The 16,197-nt window shown below is 50.9% G+C and overlaps 1 protein-coding gene across 2 annotated transcripts in view; it reads right to left on the reverse strand.

The window, feature by feature from the left end:
* LOC135896685 (uncharacterized) overlaps positions 1–16,197 on the reverse strand; it is a 193,349-nt gene that overhangs the window by 42,852 nt on the left and 134,300 nt on the right. The gene's annotated exons all lie outside the window — the stretch shown is intronic.

The following is a 16,197-nucleotide window of genomic DNA, read 5'->3' on the forward strand; positions in this document are numbered from 1 at the left end:
GTAGAAAGTTATACTGCGGTGTATATCGGTAATTATGACCATGTAACTTACAGAAGTCGCAGTTTCAAGAGTAGCGAAGTACGTTTCCGCTGAATTTCTTCTGCGCTCTGCGCACACGCAGAGCCATCTTGCGGCAAACATCGAAGATCCCCTCCTCGCAATGTACGGCGCTGCCGCGACACGTGGCGCGCCACTCGCCCCATGACCACGTCCGCCTTCATGGCGCGTCGGGGCCCGGCTATCTCTGCCGATCGGGACGTTTGGCTGGCGTAGCGCGTTTGAGTAGGCGGTGCGAACGGGATGAGATAACGCTATCGCTTTTCACTCTTGAAGGCGAAGCTTATGCGTCCTCCAATTTTTTTTTGTGACTTCGGGGTGGACGACGAAAGACGGGCTCTTTCCGCAGTCGAAGAAGAAACGAAAAACTTTGTACAATATTTACAGATAGCGGATGATCGCGTAAAGGTAGCAGTAAGAATGCATCAGACTGACTCAGGGGCTGCAAGCGGCTTTCTCTTCTCATAATGGACCGGTTCTCCCTTAAATTCCTTCGACGAAGCCACGTCAGCAGGAACCGGTTTGGGCTAGTTCTCGTCTGCATGAACCAGGCGGGCCAGGGTGATGACCTCACCCGCGGCGAATTCTTGATTCGTCGCGCAGATGGCTGGGCGCTTCTTGAAGTCGCCTCCGAAATCGAATTCTTGATTCGTCGCGGAGATGGCTGGGCGCTTCTTGAAGTCGCCTCCCGTGTCGAATTGATGTTTCGTGGCGGAGAAGTGGGAGTTCCCGCCGCCTCGTGGTAGCCAGGTGGTGCATGTAGTATGGCAGCTCCCGCGCCTCGTGGTCGGCACGTGGTGCTCGTAGTATGGCACAACACTGCAGGTACAACACACTGGCTGCTACTGCACTCCATTACTATGTTAGTTGGAGGATAGGTGATTCAAGCCATCTAGGGTGCTATGCAGGATGGCTGAGTCGGCGAAACTTGGAATCTTCACGAGCTCTGGCGATGCCCAAGATGAAAGAACTAATGGTACCAAGACAAAGTTTGTTCCTCGGCACGCCAACAGATCCATTGATTTTTCTAGATTCTCTCTGGGTGGCTACCATGCATTGGGCGTTACCTTATAGGTGGTCGACAAACTGGGCTTTACGTGATCATACCGTCGTTGCTTGCTCTGTAACTTCTTTCACTTATTTGTCGTTCCACTGAGTGTATTGCATGCACATTACATGCACAAGCAACTAATAAATAAATGCATTTAGTACAGTATTATTATTCAATTTATAGTGGTTTATGAACATTTTAGTATTTACAAGATGCACACTCAACAGGCATTAGGCTAATTTGTAATTTATTACGTTTGGCGTTGCGCCACTTATACGCTAGCTACCTGCTTGCGCTCGCATTTCCGAGCACAGAATGGTGTGCGCCTGATATTCGCACTGGGCTTTCAAGAGGTTACTCGTTGCTCGCGCTAAAGTAAGGCGTTTTTTTTTCTTTTACTGTGTGATGCACCTTTATACTAGGTAGCGCTGAGCGATAGCGCTGAGCGTTTTCTAACAAACGCAAGAAAGGGTCTTCGCAGTGCACGTGGCCGTTAATCGACCGCCATCACATCCGTATCAGGTGGGACTTCAATAGCGGTGCAGTACTCGTCGCTGGCAAGGTGGCGCTTCACTTTTTTACAACTTCTATATTTTTTTTGCTTGTGAGCGCTTGTGGTGGGGTTCACAAAGTTCACGCTGTGGTTGCGTGTCTCGCAATGCAGATTGTAGCTCGCCCCGTTAGCATCCACTAAATTTGGGATACACTTGTGTGGGGCCTTTAATTCACTGTGAATAACGGTCCCCGGTTAAAGATGCATGGGCTTCAAAAATGGGGCCTCGTGTCTCCGCGTCTCATCGGTTAACGTCGAAAACTCGCAGCTGCCTTGTGGTAGCGCAGGTAATGTCGAAGATCCGTGGTACCCGATCTGCAACACCGCCGCAATTTTGGCGGCTCGGCGGAACGTTGTCGCTCACCATCAGGCGGCCTCGACTGTAAGTTTGCTTGCCGCGAAGAACACACACTCGGGAGTTTGCACTATCTCCCCGGAGCCAACGAGTGGGGGTCGCGCCTGCAGCTCCTCCCTCGTGACAACCAGGGTCGTGAGGGACGTATTTGAATATATAAAAATATTTCAATATCTTGAATATATTTTGAACTATATTGAATATATAAAAATATGCAATGTTGCTTAATTAAAGCTGAGAAGCACCAGATCAACAGCAGTCAAGCAGCAGTGAACAGCCAGAGCTCTCCTGGAAATAACAGCAATGGTCGGCGTCGTCGTACCCGAACTGCTAGCGGCAATACGAGGCGCGTGTGCTTCATTACTTTGGCCCCGTGTGTGAAACGGAGCAACCCTGGCGACTCACGGAGCATAGAAGACGAGGGGGTCGAAATAAGGATTCAGTCCGCTAACATTCACTGTCTGGCCATCTCGACAACGAAGGTCCGGTGATGGTGTGACGCGCTCAACTATATAGTTCACATAGGAGGAGGCATCCATGATCCGATACGGACTGTTGTACCACGCAAGTAGTTTAGAAGAAAGGCCGGGCATGTGAGGCGGCATGCAAAGCCAAACAAGGGAACCAGCAGGGAAGGTGGCCGTGGCCTGATGATGGTCACGCCTTGCCTTCTGGCCGCCTTGATCCTCGCTGGTCATCGAACGAGCCAGCTGGAGGCAATCTTCAGCATGTCGGGCTACTTCTAAAATAATTATGCACTGGGAAGGGTCCAGTCGGTCAGGCAGGATAGTATTCAGAGGACACGAAGGCTCCCGCTCATACACGAGAAAAAAACGTGAAACAGCGGTGGTCACTTGTGTCCTGGTGTTATTAGCGAAAATAACGAACGGGAGTAGGGTGTCCCATTTGGTGTGGTCGGACAAGACGTACGTCGACAACTGGTTCGGTTGAAGCGCTCCGTGAGATCATTTGTTTGGGGGTGATACATGGTCTACTTCCGGTGAATGATCTGGCACTCGCGAAGGAGGGATTGTATCACTTCAGACAAGAAGACACGACCCCTATCGATGAGTAGTTCTCGAAGAGCACTGTGGCGAAGGACGAAGTTGCGAAGAACGAACATCGCAACGTACCGCACCGTCGCGGCAGGAAGAGCTGCGGTCTCGGCGTAGCGCGTCAGGTGATCGACGCCAACAACAATACAGCGATTTCCACTTCCCATGTATGGGAGCGGTCTATAGATGTCGATGCCAGTCGAACGGTCGAGCAGGGCATGGTAGCGGCTGGAGTGGGCCAGTAGGGCGCAATGGCGGAGTTTTGCTTTGTTGGCAAGCGGTGCATGATCGAACGTAACGCTCCACAGACTGATGCATTCCGCACCAGTAATATCGTTGACGCTGTCTTGTGAATGTTTTTAGGACGCCGGCGTGGGCGCTTTCAGGGTCAGCATGGAAGCACACGCACATATCGGAGCACATGTGCCGAGGGATAGCCAGAATCCATTTCCGACCGTCAGGCACATAGGTGTGGCTGTAGAGGGTCTTGTCTCGCAGGGCAAAGTAGCCTGCTTGATGGCGTAGCGTCCGTGTTCAAGGAACAACCGATGGAGCGCAAGGTAGTTGAGCAGCAGGGCAAGGGATGGGTCCTTGAGTTGCTCGGAAGGCATGTCACTAGTGGCCAGTATTGACAGGTCTGAAGTTAGAGAACGAACGAAAACAGAAATCACATTTAGGTGCAATCGGTGAGCGGTAGAGCACGCAAGCGTCGGAATGCTTTCAACCAGAGCGGTATACGACACGAATCTCATATTCCTGCCGGCGAAGCGCCCAACGACCCAGGCGTGCCGACGGGTGTTTCAAAGAGGAGAGCCAACAAAGGGTGTGATGGTCAACGATGATGCTCATAGGACAGCTATAGAGATAACGACGAAACTTGCCCAATGCCCAAATGATGGCTAAGCATTCCTTCTCTGTAACAGTGTCTTTAATCTCAGCTTTTGTAAGGGCACTGCTGGCAGAAGCCATGACGTATTCTTTGTTCGTGGCTTTCCGTTGGGCCAAGACCGCACCAAGGCTGACACCACTGGCGTCGGTATGAACCTCTGTCGGCGCAGTTGAGCCGTATTGGCGAAGAATGGGAGGTAAAGTCAGCAACTTGCTTCATCGCATACTGATCACCACGCGGAAATGTCTTTGCTTGCGGTAAGTAGCTTCGTCAAGGGTCGGATAATAAAGGCGAAGTTCCGCACGGAGCGTCGAAAATAAGAGCACAGGCCTATGAAACTTAACAGGGCATTGATAGATGTGTGCTTCGGAAACTCGGCGACTGCGCAAAGCTTGTTGGAATCAGGAAGGATGCCGTCTTTCCGTGTCCGCGAAGGATGGTATAAATCATGCGCTCGAAGGGAGCGGGAGCATTGCAGAGCCAGAAAGGCATAACCTTAAACTCGTACAGGCCATCGGGAGTGATGAAAGCTGTCATTGGGCGACCAGCCACAGCCATGGGAACCTGGCAATAGCCACAGCGGAGATCTAGAGACGAAAAGTATTCGGTAGCTTGCAGATAGTCAAGAGCGTCGTCGATACGAGGCAGTGGGTAGACGTCTTTTCTTGTAATTCTGTTTAGGCGGGGATAATCGATATTGTCACAGAGAAAGCCACAAGAGACTTCGATCGACGCTATAGATATCTTGATATATCGCCGTCCTGGCACCTTCGTCGTTCTCTTCTTCTGGGAGTCACCCAACATGCCAAGCATGTGGCATCGAATCGCACCGAGTGGCTGTCAGCTGTGTCGAGACCGTGGCATTTCCCCACTCCCTAGAAGCATCGTCTGGATGCGGAACATTGATGCACTGGAGATTCCCACGGGGATACCGTTAAGAGAGACGTAGATGGTGAGAGAGGTGTGGGACTTTGCGTTCAGCGGGAGTGGTATAACCTCAATCTAGAGACGTGAACGACATCGGACAGGCGTGGGTGTCGGGGACGGTGAGTGGTGCCCTCTCCTTCAGGAATCACTTCGTATGTGACGTCGCCGAGTCGTTGAACGGTACTATAAGGTCCAAAGTAGCGGCGCAAGAGTTTATCCGACCGACCACGCTGGCGGATCGGTGTCCACGCCCATACTTTGTCACCGGGTTGATAAGTGACGTCGCGGTGGCGAAGATTGTATCGGCGTCGTTGTATTGTTGGTAGCGGATACGCATTCGTGTGAGCTGGCGTGCCTCTTTGGTGCATCGAGCGAATTCGGCAGTATCGTTGAAAACATTAGAACGGTAGGTGGGCAAGAGCATTGCGTCCAACGTTGTGACAGCTTCCCGGCCGTGCACCAAGCGAAAAGGGGTGAAACCGGTAGTTTCTTGAACGGCAGTATTATATGCAAACGTAACATGTGGGAGAACGTCGTCCAAGTTTTTGAGGTCGGCGTCAACATACATGGAAATCATATCAGCGATCGTTTTGATTAGCCTTTCTGTGAGCCCATTCGTCTGGGGATGGTAAGCTGTGGCTTTGCAGTGAACGGTACCACTGAGAAGCGTGATATCTTCTGTGAGCTGCGCTGTAAATGCCGTGCCCCGGTCGGTTGTAACCACTCTTGGAGCACCATGGCGGAGTACGATACAATGTACAAAGAAGGTTGCACTATCATTAGCAGTACCTCGTGGGCGAGCTCGGGTTTCAATGTAACGTGTAAGGTACTCTGTGGCAACAGCAATCCAATGGTTACCAGCCCTCGACGTGGGGAATGGTCCAAGCAAATCTATGCCAACCTGCTGAAAAGGGATCCGCGGAGAATCCACGGGATGGAGAAGTCCAGCGGACGCACGGGTGGTGTCTTGCGTCTCTGGCAGTCGCGGCATGTCTTCACGTATTGCTTTACGTCACGGCGAAGGTTAGGCCAGAAGTACTTTTGGCGTATGCGTGAAAAGGTCCGTGCGAATCCCAAGTGGCCCGAAGATGGCTCGTCGTGAGAGGCCCGCAGGATGTCGTCACGTAGTGAAGAAGGCACTACAGGGAGGCAGGCGGTTGCGGTCGAGTGAAAACCCAATTTGTAGAGAACGCCATCGCGGAGAAAAAACGAGGCTAACTTGCGGATGAACATACGAGGCGGCTCTGGTAGACGGTTCTCAAGGTAGTCGATGAGAGACCGGAGTTCTGAATCATCACGCTGTTGCTTGCTGATGTCTGATACTGAGATAATGGACAGAAATGCGTCCTCTTCATCAAACTCGCATGGCGACGGTTGAAGTGGAGCACGTGACAGACAGTCGGCGTCCGTGTGTTTACGCCCGGACTTGAACACTATCGTCATATCGTATTCTTGCAAGCGAAGACTCCAGCGTGCAAGACGTCCAGATAGATCCTTCAGATTGGCGAGTCAGAACAATGAATGGTGATCTGTCACAACTCGAAACGATCGGCCGTACAAACATGGCCGGAACTTAGCAATTGCCTACACAACGGCCAAGCATTCCTTCTCCGTAGTGGAATAGTTACTTTCAGCTGGAGACAAAGTGCGGCTTGCGTACGCAATGACGCGTTCGGCTCCATCTTGCCCGAGGACGGCACCAAGGCCAACGTTGCTGGCATCCGTGTGCAACTCGGCGTCACGGTCTTCGTCAAAGTGTCCTAGAACAGGAGTTGTGCGCAGACGTTTCTGAAGTTCACACAAGGCCTCTTGTTGGTGCTGTTCCCAGACAAACGGAACATTATCCTTAGTCAGCCGCTGCAACGGTTCGGCTATCCATGAAAAGTTTGCCACGAAGCGTCGATAATATGCGCAAAGCCCTAGAAAACAGTGGAGTTCGTGTTTGTTTGAAGGTGTTGGAAACGAAGCAACAGCAATGGATTTGTCGGGGTCTGGTCGAATGCCCTCGTAGCTGACGGCATGGCCTAAAAATTTGAGTTCGCCATACCAGAAATGGCATTTTTCAGGCTTTAAAGACAGGCCAGCAGTACGAATTGTGTCAAGAACTGCTTGTAAGCGCTGGAGGTGCTGCTCAAAAGTTTCTGAAAAGACAACGATATCATCTAAATAGACAAGGCATGACTGCCACTTGAGACCTGATAGAACCGTGTCCATCATGCTCTGAAAAGTAGCAGGCGCAGAGCACAATCCGAAAGGAAGGATCTTGAATTCGTAAAGTCCGTCAGGCGTAATAAATGCGGTTTTCTCACGGTCACGCTCATCAACCTGTATTTGCCAGTAGCTGCTGCGAAGGTCCATCGACGAGAAGTATCGAGCATGTCGAAGGCGGTCCAAAGAGTCGTCGATGCGGGGAAAGGGATAAACGTCCTTTTTCATAACGTTGTTAAGCTTGCGATAGTCAACGCAAAAACGCAGTCTGCCGTCTTTCTTTTTCACCAGAACCACAGGCGACGCCCATGGACTAGTGGAGGGCTGTATGATATCGTCGGTAAGCATTTGTTAGACTTGATTTCGGATGGCGTCTTGCTCTTTACGAGAAACACGGTAGGCACGTTGGCGCACGGGTCTTTCATTGGGATTTGTAATAACTCTGTGTTTCGCAATAGGCTTTTGGTTGACCTTCGATGTTGAAGCGAAACAGTCCGCAAAAGACTGCAAAAGGCTTCGAATGCTAGCCTGTTGATTACCCGATCATCTAGAATTCACATAAATACTGCTGTTGGCTGGTACCTCACAGTTAGAATCTCCATAACTGTGTCCTACAGTTAAACAAGCGGGAAATTCACTGACTGGCTCCAAATAGGCGATGGCAGTTCGTGGGGCGAAGTGCTGATATTCGCAACTGAAATTAGTCACTAAAATCTGAGCAGTCCGTGACGACAGCTGCAAGATGCTGCGGGCTACGCAAACCTATCGAGACAACCAGACTGACACATTGCCTTCAGCGATTCCGAGATGGGGAGGATCATCGTCTGTTTCTACAGTGATCAACGCAGTACTCCGGGGTGGTAAAGTAGCACAGTCACCCGAAACGCGTAGCACCGTGGACTGTGGGTGGGAGTCGTTTGAATGAGTTGCGTGTTCGCTGTCAAAAGTGACAAGCAAGTTGCGAAGGTTTATGATTGCGCCGTACTCCCGAAGAAAATCCATGGCGAGTATGACCTGCCTAGAGCACTCTGCCAGTATAATAAATGAACCGACAAATGTGACCTCACAAATTTGTGCCCTCGCAGTGCATTTGCCGATCGGCGTGAGAACATGACCGCCGGCTGCACGTAGCTTAGATCCTGGCCACGGTGTCGTCACCTTGCGAAGTGCAGTAACCAGTTGTCCGCTCATGACAAAATAATCGGCACCAGTATCGACAAGAGCGGTTACCGGGTAGTTATCTGCAGAAACGAGTATGTCGGCTGAAACAGGTTCACGGTTTTCGAAGGAAGGTGTCGAAGGTACACGAGGGTTGCAATGTGGGATTGTTGGTAATGCATCTTCAAGGGCAGTATGGTAGCGCGATTCAAAGACGGGACAAGAGTGCGTCTTCTCCTGTCCGTCTTTGAATCGCGCTACCATACTCCCCTTGTCGAAGGTACGCAGTCGTCGTTGTCGTCGTCGTTATCGTCGTCGTCGTCGTTGACGCCGTCGTCGGGGTATTGTAGCGGAGGATCTTTCGAAGTGCGTTGGACAGTGGCCCCACCCCCGGAGGTCACTGTTCTTAGTTTTCCCGACTTGCGCTCGTGGGCCGGTTGCCCACGGAAGCGGAGATTGTAGTGTAGCGGCTAGGTAGCGCCGATCGTCGAGGAGGTTGTGATCGTGACTGGCGCCTCTGTGGAGACGGAGATCGGGTCATTGGCAGGGACTGTTCAACCGGTGGGAACTGCGTGTACGGCGACGAAGGTTGACTGGCCAGATATTGCTGGATTTCTCTCGGGCGCTGTCCCTCACGTGAGCGACGAGCGCCAGGGGGATAGCCCTGGAGTCCTATTCTTCGGCAGTAGTAGGCACGGTACAAGTGGCCCACTTCGCCACAGTGGAAGCAGAGTGGCTGATGGTCAGGTGTGCGCCACACGTCTGACTTTCGCCTATTGATTCGGGGGCTAGTGGACCCATACATATTTCTACGTGAAGCTTGGCCCTGGAGGTGGCACAGCGGTTCTTCAGAAGAAGGCGGGTTACGATGGTTCCCGGGTTGCGCAGGTAACCTCACTGCTTGCGCATAAGTCAGGTCTGGTTTGCACAAATGGCTAGGCCACCTGGCGGACTTCTTCGCGGTCGATATCATTCTGTGAGGGATGTTACGGTCGGTTGAAATCCCACTCCCTGTAGTCGATCGAGCTCCTCACGCACGACCCTACGTACAAGCTCTCGAAGCGCATCGGTGTCATAGGGCAACGAGAGAGAAGATGCTGATCGCAGGCTGACTTGGCGATCGTAGACCGAGGAGCGTTGCTGAAGGGCTCGTTCCATTGTTGTCGCCTCACTGACGAACTCAGCTACTGTAGCTGGAGGCCTTCGCATCAGTCCAGCACAGGCACGTACCCAGGGGGGGGGGGCCCCGGGGGGGACCGCCCCCCCCACGAAACCAAGTGGCATACCCCCCCCCTCCCCCTCCCAACCCACGCCACCACTCCTCACACATTCCTAAAGGGCCACCAGATCAATATTGAGACTTGACAGCTGTTCATTGGTCAGCATTATGCTGCCTTTTTCACTCCTTTTAGACGGCGGTAGTTATCGGCATCTTTTGTAATGTGAAGGACAGGTTTCTCATAGATTCGGCACCCGCGCAATTAAGTCGCGATGCGTTCAGTTGTCACGCGCATAGCTGTTGCTTTTGTTAGTTCAACCTTCTTTGTTTAGGCTGATCCTGGGACCAGGAGAGGGATGCGGCTGTTCCTCAGCTGGTCTGTACTCTCATGAACGAGTTGCGGCCGGAGAAAACGCCAACTGCGTTTAACTTATCCCTTTGCTTCAATATTTCCGTGAGTTACGGCTCGCCACGACGCTGGCAGATGCCCGGAACCATATACACGTGATATGGGTTAGATAAGGTAAGAAATTAATAATGTGAAAGAGCGTCCATCATGAAACCCTGCAATAACCCTTAAACCCATAAGCAAGATGACTGTCGCCCGTTACCTCGTCTGTTTTTCGCTAACTGTATAGCACTTTTCGTGCAACATTGGCAACTGGAAACAAAAATCGCAAGGAGTTGATAAATTAAGCGATATACTAAGGGAGGGAGCCAAGGCGGCAACAACCAAACTGCAAGCAAAAGCGAATAATAAAAAAGTTCAGCGTTGTTTATGAGACTATTTATGGATCAACATCTTTTTATTGAAAAAGGAAGTAGAGGAAACGCCGCCGGAAGTGGAGAACAATTACTTGTTTTGAATGACGCTTCTACAGTTATCGGTCGAACCGCCTCACGTAGCCACTTCTCTGCTGTGCTTATGTGGGTGTTTTTCTAACCTTTCGCGGTGAGCGCAGTACGTCTAGAATCGCAGAGTCCTGCGCTCTACGCGGTTGTATGGGACTGGCGGCCACACAGCGTTACGCAATTCGCGGAACTGTCAAAACTGATCAACAGGGCAAAAATAACTGATATTCGAAACTATAACATGAGAAACACTGAAGAAGCCGAAAAAAAGGAACGCAGCCTGAAATCAGTAAAAAAGGAACCTGGCATACGACAAACCATGATGTATGCACTAAAAGATAAAAAAGGGGAATATCATCAGCAATCTCGAAGATATAGTAAAAGCAGCGGAAAAATTCTGAGCTGACCTGTATACAGTGCTAAGAGGAGTCACGATGCCTCACTTAGAAACAGTAATGAACAGGATACAGAAACTCCTATTTGACAGAAACCACATTTGAAAGCCACAGAAACCCAGAAACCCACATTTGACAGCTTCTCCAGAGTATAAACACCTGGCATTTCCCTGGCATAGCGAATCTTGTTACACAAAGATGCTTGAGGTCTGCCTCACCAAAGTACGCTGCCGCATTCCCTCCTTAAATTTCAATTTATACAGGTCGGGTTTGGTTCCCTCTCCCCTTTATTCTTTTTGTGAGAAAGAGGAGACGATACAGCACTTTCTTCTATCTTGCCGCCGCTTTGCTGCGTTAAGAAAAAGATTGTTGGAGATACCTTTTCGAAGAATTGGCCTGGACTTGACAGAACCTGCAATTCTTTTGTTCGGGGCGTCCACCTTGGGATTCAGCCACAGGGATGCATGCTTCGCTCTCCAAACATTCCTTACAGAATCTAAACGAATGCCCTGATAAATTCTATTCTTTTATTACTTTTAAATTAATTATTCCTCATTGAAGAGCACCTTCCTGATTTTATTTTAGCCGGTAATTCAACCCTATTCAATGCTATTCGCATAGATATTAGGAAATTTATGCTCTATATTATTTTGGAATAATCCTCCCATTTCTTGGCCAATCCCCCATCGTGGGTAGGAGCCACACGTGCCACAGGCTACAACAACAACAACAAAGGAACAAGAGATCAGGATCGCCAGTCGGCCACTAGAGACTGTGAAGGAGCACGTTTACCTAGGCCAATTAATCACAGGCAACCCTGATCATGAGAAGGAAATTCACAGAAGAATAAAAATAGGTTGGATCGCATACGGCAGATATTGCCAGCTCCTGACTGGAAGCTTACCAATATTATTGAAAAGTAAGGTGTGCAATCAGTGCATTTTGCCAGTGCTGACATATGGGGCAGAGACTTGAGAGCAAGTTAAGGACCACGCAAAGAGCGATCGAACGAAAATTGCTAGACATAACGTTAAGAGAGAGAAAGAGCGGCTTGGATCAGAGAGCGAACAGGTATAGACGATATTCTAATTGATATCAAGAGGAAAAAATGCAGCTGGGCAGGTCATGTAATGCGCCTGTTAGATAACCGTTGGACCATCAGAGTTACAGAATGGTTACCAAGAGAAGGAAAAGCCAATCGAGTACGACAAAAGACTAGACGGAGCGATGAAATTAGGAAATTCGCGGGCGCTAGTTGGAATCGGTTGGCGCAGGACAGGGGTAATTGGAGATCGCATTGCAGGGAGAGGCCTTCGTCCTGCAGTGGACATAAAACAGGCTGCTGCTGCTGCTGCTGCTGCTGCTGCTGCTGCTGATGATGATGATGATGATGGTGGTGGTGGTGGCGGTGGTGGTGGTGGTGGTGGTGGTGGTGGAGGTGGTGGAGGTGGTGGCCCCCCCCCCCCGAAAAAAAATTCTGGGTACGTGCCTGGTCCAGCAAACAGCTGTTCTTTCACTGCACGCATCAGCAGGCGTATTTTCTTCGTTTCTGACATGCCAGGGTCAGCACGCTTAAAAAGCCGCGACATGTCCTCTACGAACATGGCTACGCTTTCGTTCGGCCTTTGAACCCTATTCTGAAGGGCTTGCTCTGCTCGCTCTTTTCTTGCGGGGCTGCTGTACGTATCGCGTATCTGCCGTTGAAATTCTTGCCAGGTGGTGATGGATGGCTCGTGTTTAGCGAACCATGATCGGGCAGAGTCCTCTAGGGTGAAGTACACGTTGCTTAACTTTTTCTGCTCGTTCCAATAATTGACGTCAGTCACACGATCGAAGTCGTCGAGCCAGTCTTCCACTTCCTCAAAAGGCTCACCATGGAACGGACGCGGCCAGCGTGGGGTGTGGAGAACCAGCGACGCAGGAGGCTGTCCCGTACCGTATCCTGTGTCTGGCTTGCGGTTGTGCTGGACATCCTCGGCAGATGTTGCGGGCCGTATTCCGGGGGCAGTCTTTGAAGCCGTCACCTTTGCGTAGGTTGTCCGCTTCCAGTTCCTGGCACCTTCATCGTTCTCTTCTTCTGGGAGCCATCCAACATGCCTAGGATGTGGCACCGAATCGCACCGAGTGGCTGTCAGCTGTGTCGAGGCCGTGGCAATATAAAACCAAATGGTGCCAATCTTTCTTGCACACTAGAACGACAGGTGACGACCAAGGGTTTTGAGAAGGCTGAATGACGCCGGGCTGCAGCATGTCGTCCACTTGTTCTGTGATAACTCGGAGCTATTGTGCTATGTGACTCTACATCGGCGCCGGCCGATGTAGAGTTACATAGCAGCGAAATGGCCACTTGCGCGCGAAAACAATCGATTATGGCACTATGACGTAACAGGAAGTCCCAGCCGAGGATGAGATCATGAGAACAGGATCGCAGCACAAGAAACTCGATGTGCAAAACGTCTCGGATGACTACACGGGCTATGCATACAGCTGTAGGATGAATGCGTTGCGTGCTAGCAGTGCGGAGGGCCATGCCAGATGCAGAAGTCGTGACATTTTTAAGCTTGCGGCAAATATGTTCATGGATGACGGAAACGGCGGCCCCGGTATGGATAAGCGCTTCGGCGGATGCTCCCTCCACAAGGACGTCAATGACATTCGGTGGTGAAAACAGAGGCCTCAGAAATTTCGACGAGTTTGCAGTTCTTGCCTCCGAAACTGCGCTAGTCAGTTTCCCTCGACAGTAGGTGGCCGACGACGCATAGGTGACAATGACCCTCAACGTGGAGACGAACGGTGACTGTCTGGACCGCGGTCGCGATCGAAGGGTACCAGCGGCGAGTCAGGCGGCATCTTGGCAGCGTATCTCGGCAGCATGTTGTGGCACGTAGGGAAACTGGTCGAAGGCGTCACGGTGCGAGGACAAGTTACGACGACTAAAGCACGCAACGTGGCCAGCAATGCCACAGGCGTGCGCCACGCATCGTCTCGACGAAGAAGCTGGGCTGACTGCCGTGGAACGGGAGCAGGGGGAATCCGGTGCATTGGCGGTGGGACGGAATATGACGGGGCGGGTGCCCGTGCGACTGCGACAGCATAGTTGAGCGGCGGAGGTGTGACCCGTGACGGGTAGTCGGCATAAGAGATTGGTTCCGTCGGAGGTGCGAATAGCGGCGGGTAGTCAACACAGCAGGCAAGTGCAATGACCGAGATCGAGTCAGCCTGTGGTACGTTTTGGCGGGCGATGTTACGTTGGCGAAGCAATTCGTCGAAACTCTAACACAGGTTGAAGAGTACGGCTACACTGGTTGCATTCTTGGACAGCAGCATTTGGAACGCTTCGTTCTCAATACCCTTCAGAATATGGTTGATCTTCTTGTCCTCCGTCATCGCTGGAGTAGACGCTGCTCGGCGCCTAGCTTGCGGACAGCCGGTCAGCCAAACACTTCTGTGAAGTGTCTTGATTGCGGACCAGCTTGGGGAGAAATGTCGCATTCGTTATTCCTAAACCATAGATTTGCGACGTTGGCAAGGTAAGTGACGTTATTAAGCTAAGACTTGTCATCCCACTTATTGCGAGCGCGTACACGTTCATAGGAGGAGAGCCAGTCTTCCACGTCATGTTCTCCGGTCCCCCAAAAGATGGTCGGGTCGCGCTGACGGAGAACGCCAGCGTAAGTGATCGGGGCAGCCATGGGTATACAGTCAGTACGGAGGTCGCATCAGTCATGGTGGCGGTAGGCAACGTACGATTGGGGAGCTCCAGTGTGACTTGAAGGATTCCAGCAATCTCCAGCAAATGTAATGGCGTTTAATCAAAGCTCAGAAGCACCAGATTAACAGCAGCCTAGCAGCAGCGAACAATTCGAGCTCTCTCAATTCGAGCTCACCGACAGCACGGGTCGTCGTCGTCGTCCCCGATTGCCTATCAGGAACACGAGGCGTGTCTGCTTGATTACAAATGTTACCTAATGGGTACTTGAATAACACGCAGAGTTTGCGTAAATAATTTATATCTGAAGAATAAGAGACCTAATGATTGTTGTGTGTTTTGTGCAGCTATTGAATGCTTTTCGTCCGTAATGGGCTTCACGAGGTTCGACTGGGTCAGGGTTGCACCTGTTCAGGACAGCGATGATAGCTGCCTTAGCCACAGTGATTCAGAGTACAGCCCTGATCGAGAACATGCTGCCTTAACAGATAAGTCATGGTAGTCCAGGAGTGACACAAGTGCTCAATTTTGACTTTCTATGGTGGAACATTCACAGGCTCCTGTGCAATGTGAACCACGTAAGCGCACTTTTTTTTTCTTTTTTCTTCTGTGGGTGGCATGCGGCCGGAATAGGAAGCGAACGCCACCAACGTTCCTCCATATTGATATTGTGGTGGCGCGCCTTCGCTTTGCCTTTTATTTCTGGGCGGATGGCATGGGCAGCTAAACGAAACAAATGCAAAGCAGTAATAGGGAGGAGGCAGATGGTATGGAAAATCTTCAACAAAACAGGAACATGAAAGTAGAAGGTTGCTGAAACGACTGCAGTCCCCAGAGGAAACATAGCAACACACGGAGATAACGAAATGCCGTGACGGTTATTATTTCTTTTCCTACGTGTCTTGTACATACCAATCATAGCACGCGCTTACACCAAGTAGGCTTTTTGTGCGGAGTTTAAGAAAACTGGGTATGGTAAGCGGTCATGAATTCCCCCCGAATACCGACGAAATTAAATAATTTAACGTGAACTCAAAGAAGCACGAGGGTCGTTGTTTGACTTCGCCCACGTAAGGGTTTGATTACTCCTGCAAAGACGAGCCTATCACGTCGCGCGGTTCTAACCAACCATGGACGCTAGTGCCTCATGTATACCGAGGCCTCACAAAATTTCAGTTCTGGTTTAAATTTCCCATTTGTTCTTTCTTTTTCCTTGTAGGATAGTACACGCTGGCGTCTGTCGTATAGAAGGAGTGGACGCGGCGGCAAGCGGCCGTTATATCTTGGCATAATAAGCGATACTCACTCATGCTCGCCAACACTCACTCGCATTCATAGTCGCTTCCATCCACGCTTACCGACACCGATTCCCGCTGGTGCTCGCCTCCACTCACCGGTGCTTACTTAACACAGGTTTGCATGCGTTAACTCTGTAATGTGATGCGCAGTCTGATGCCATTAAAGACCCAACTCGCACCGTGCTGACCGGGTCACGTGCATGCGGTCAAAAACGCTCACGTTAGTGTTCGCGTGTGTGTTCCTGTGTGTGTACGTGTGTGTTTGTTCGTGCTCATATATACTACGTTCACTTGTACTCGACGCATCTCACTCCTGCTTATACTCACTCACATTCACTCATACCCTTAGTCACTCACAGACACCCTAGGGGAAGCCTGTGAAATAAGTACGTAGCGTGTAAGAGGTAGGGGGGATGGTTGCGGGTTAATGCTATGCCGCGCTAAAACGGGAACTTCGCTCATTCTGCGCAG

The sequence above is a fragment of the Dermacentor albipictus genome, chromosome 3, assembly GCF_038994185.2.
Source record: "Dermacentor albipictus isolate Rhodes 1998 colony chromosome 3, USDA_Dalb.pri_finalv2, whole genome shotgun sequence".
Lineage (NCBI taxonomy): Eukaryota > Metazoa > Arthropoda > Arachnida > Ixodida > Ixodidae > Dermacentor > Dermacentor albipictus.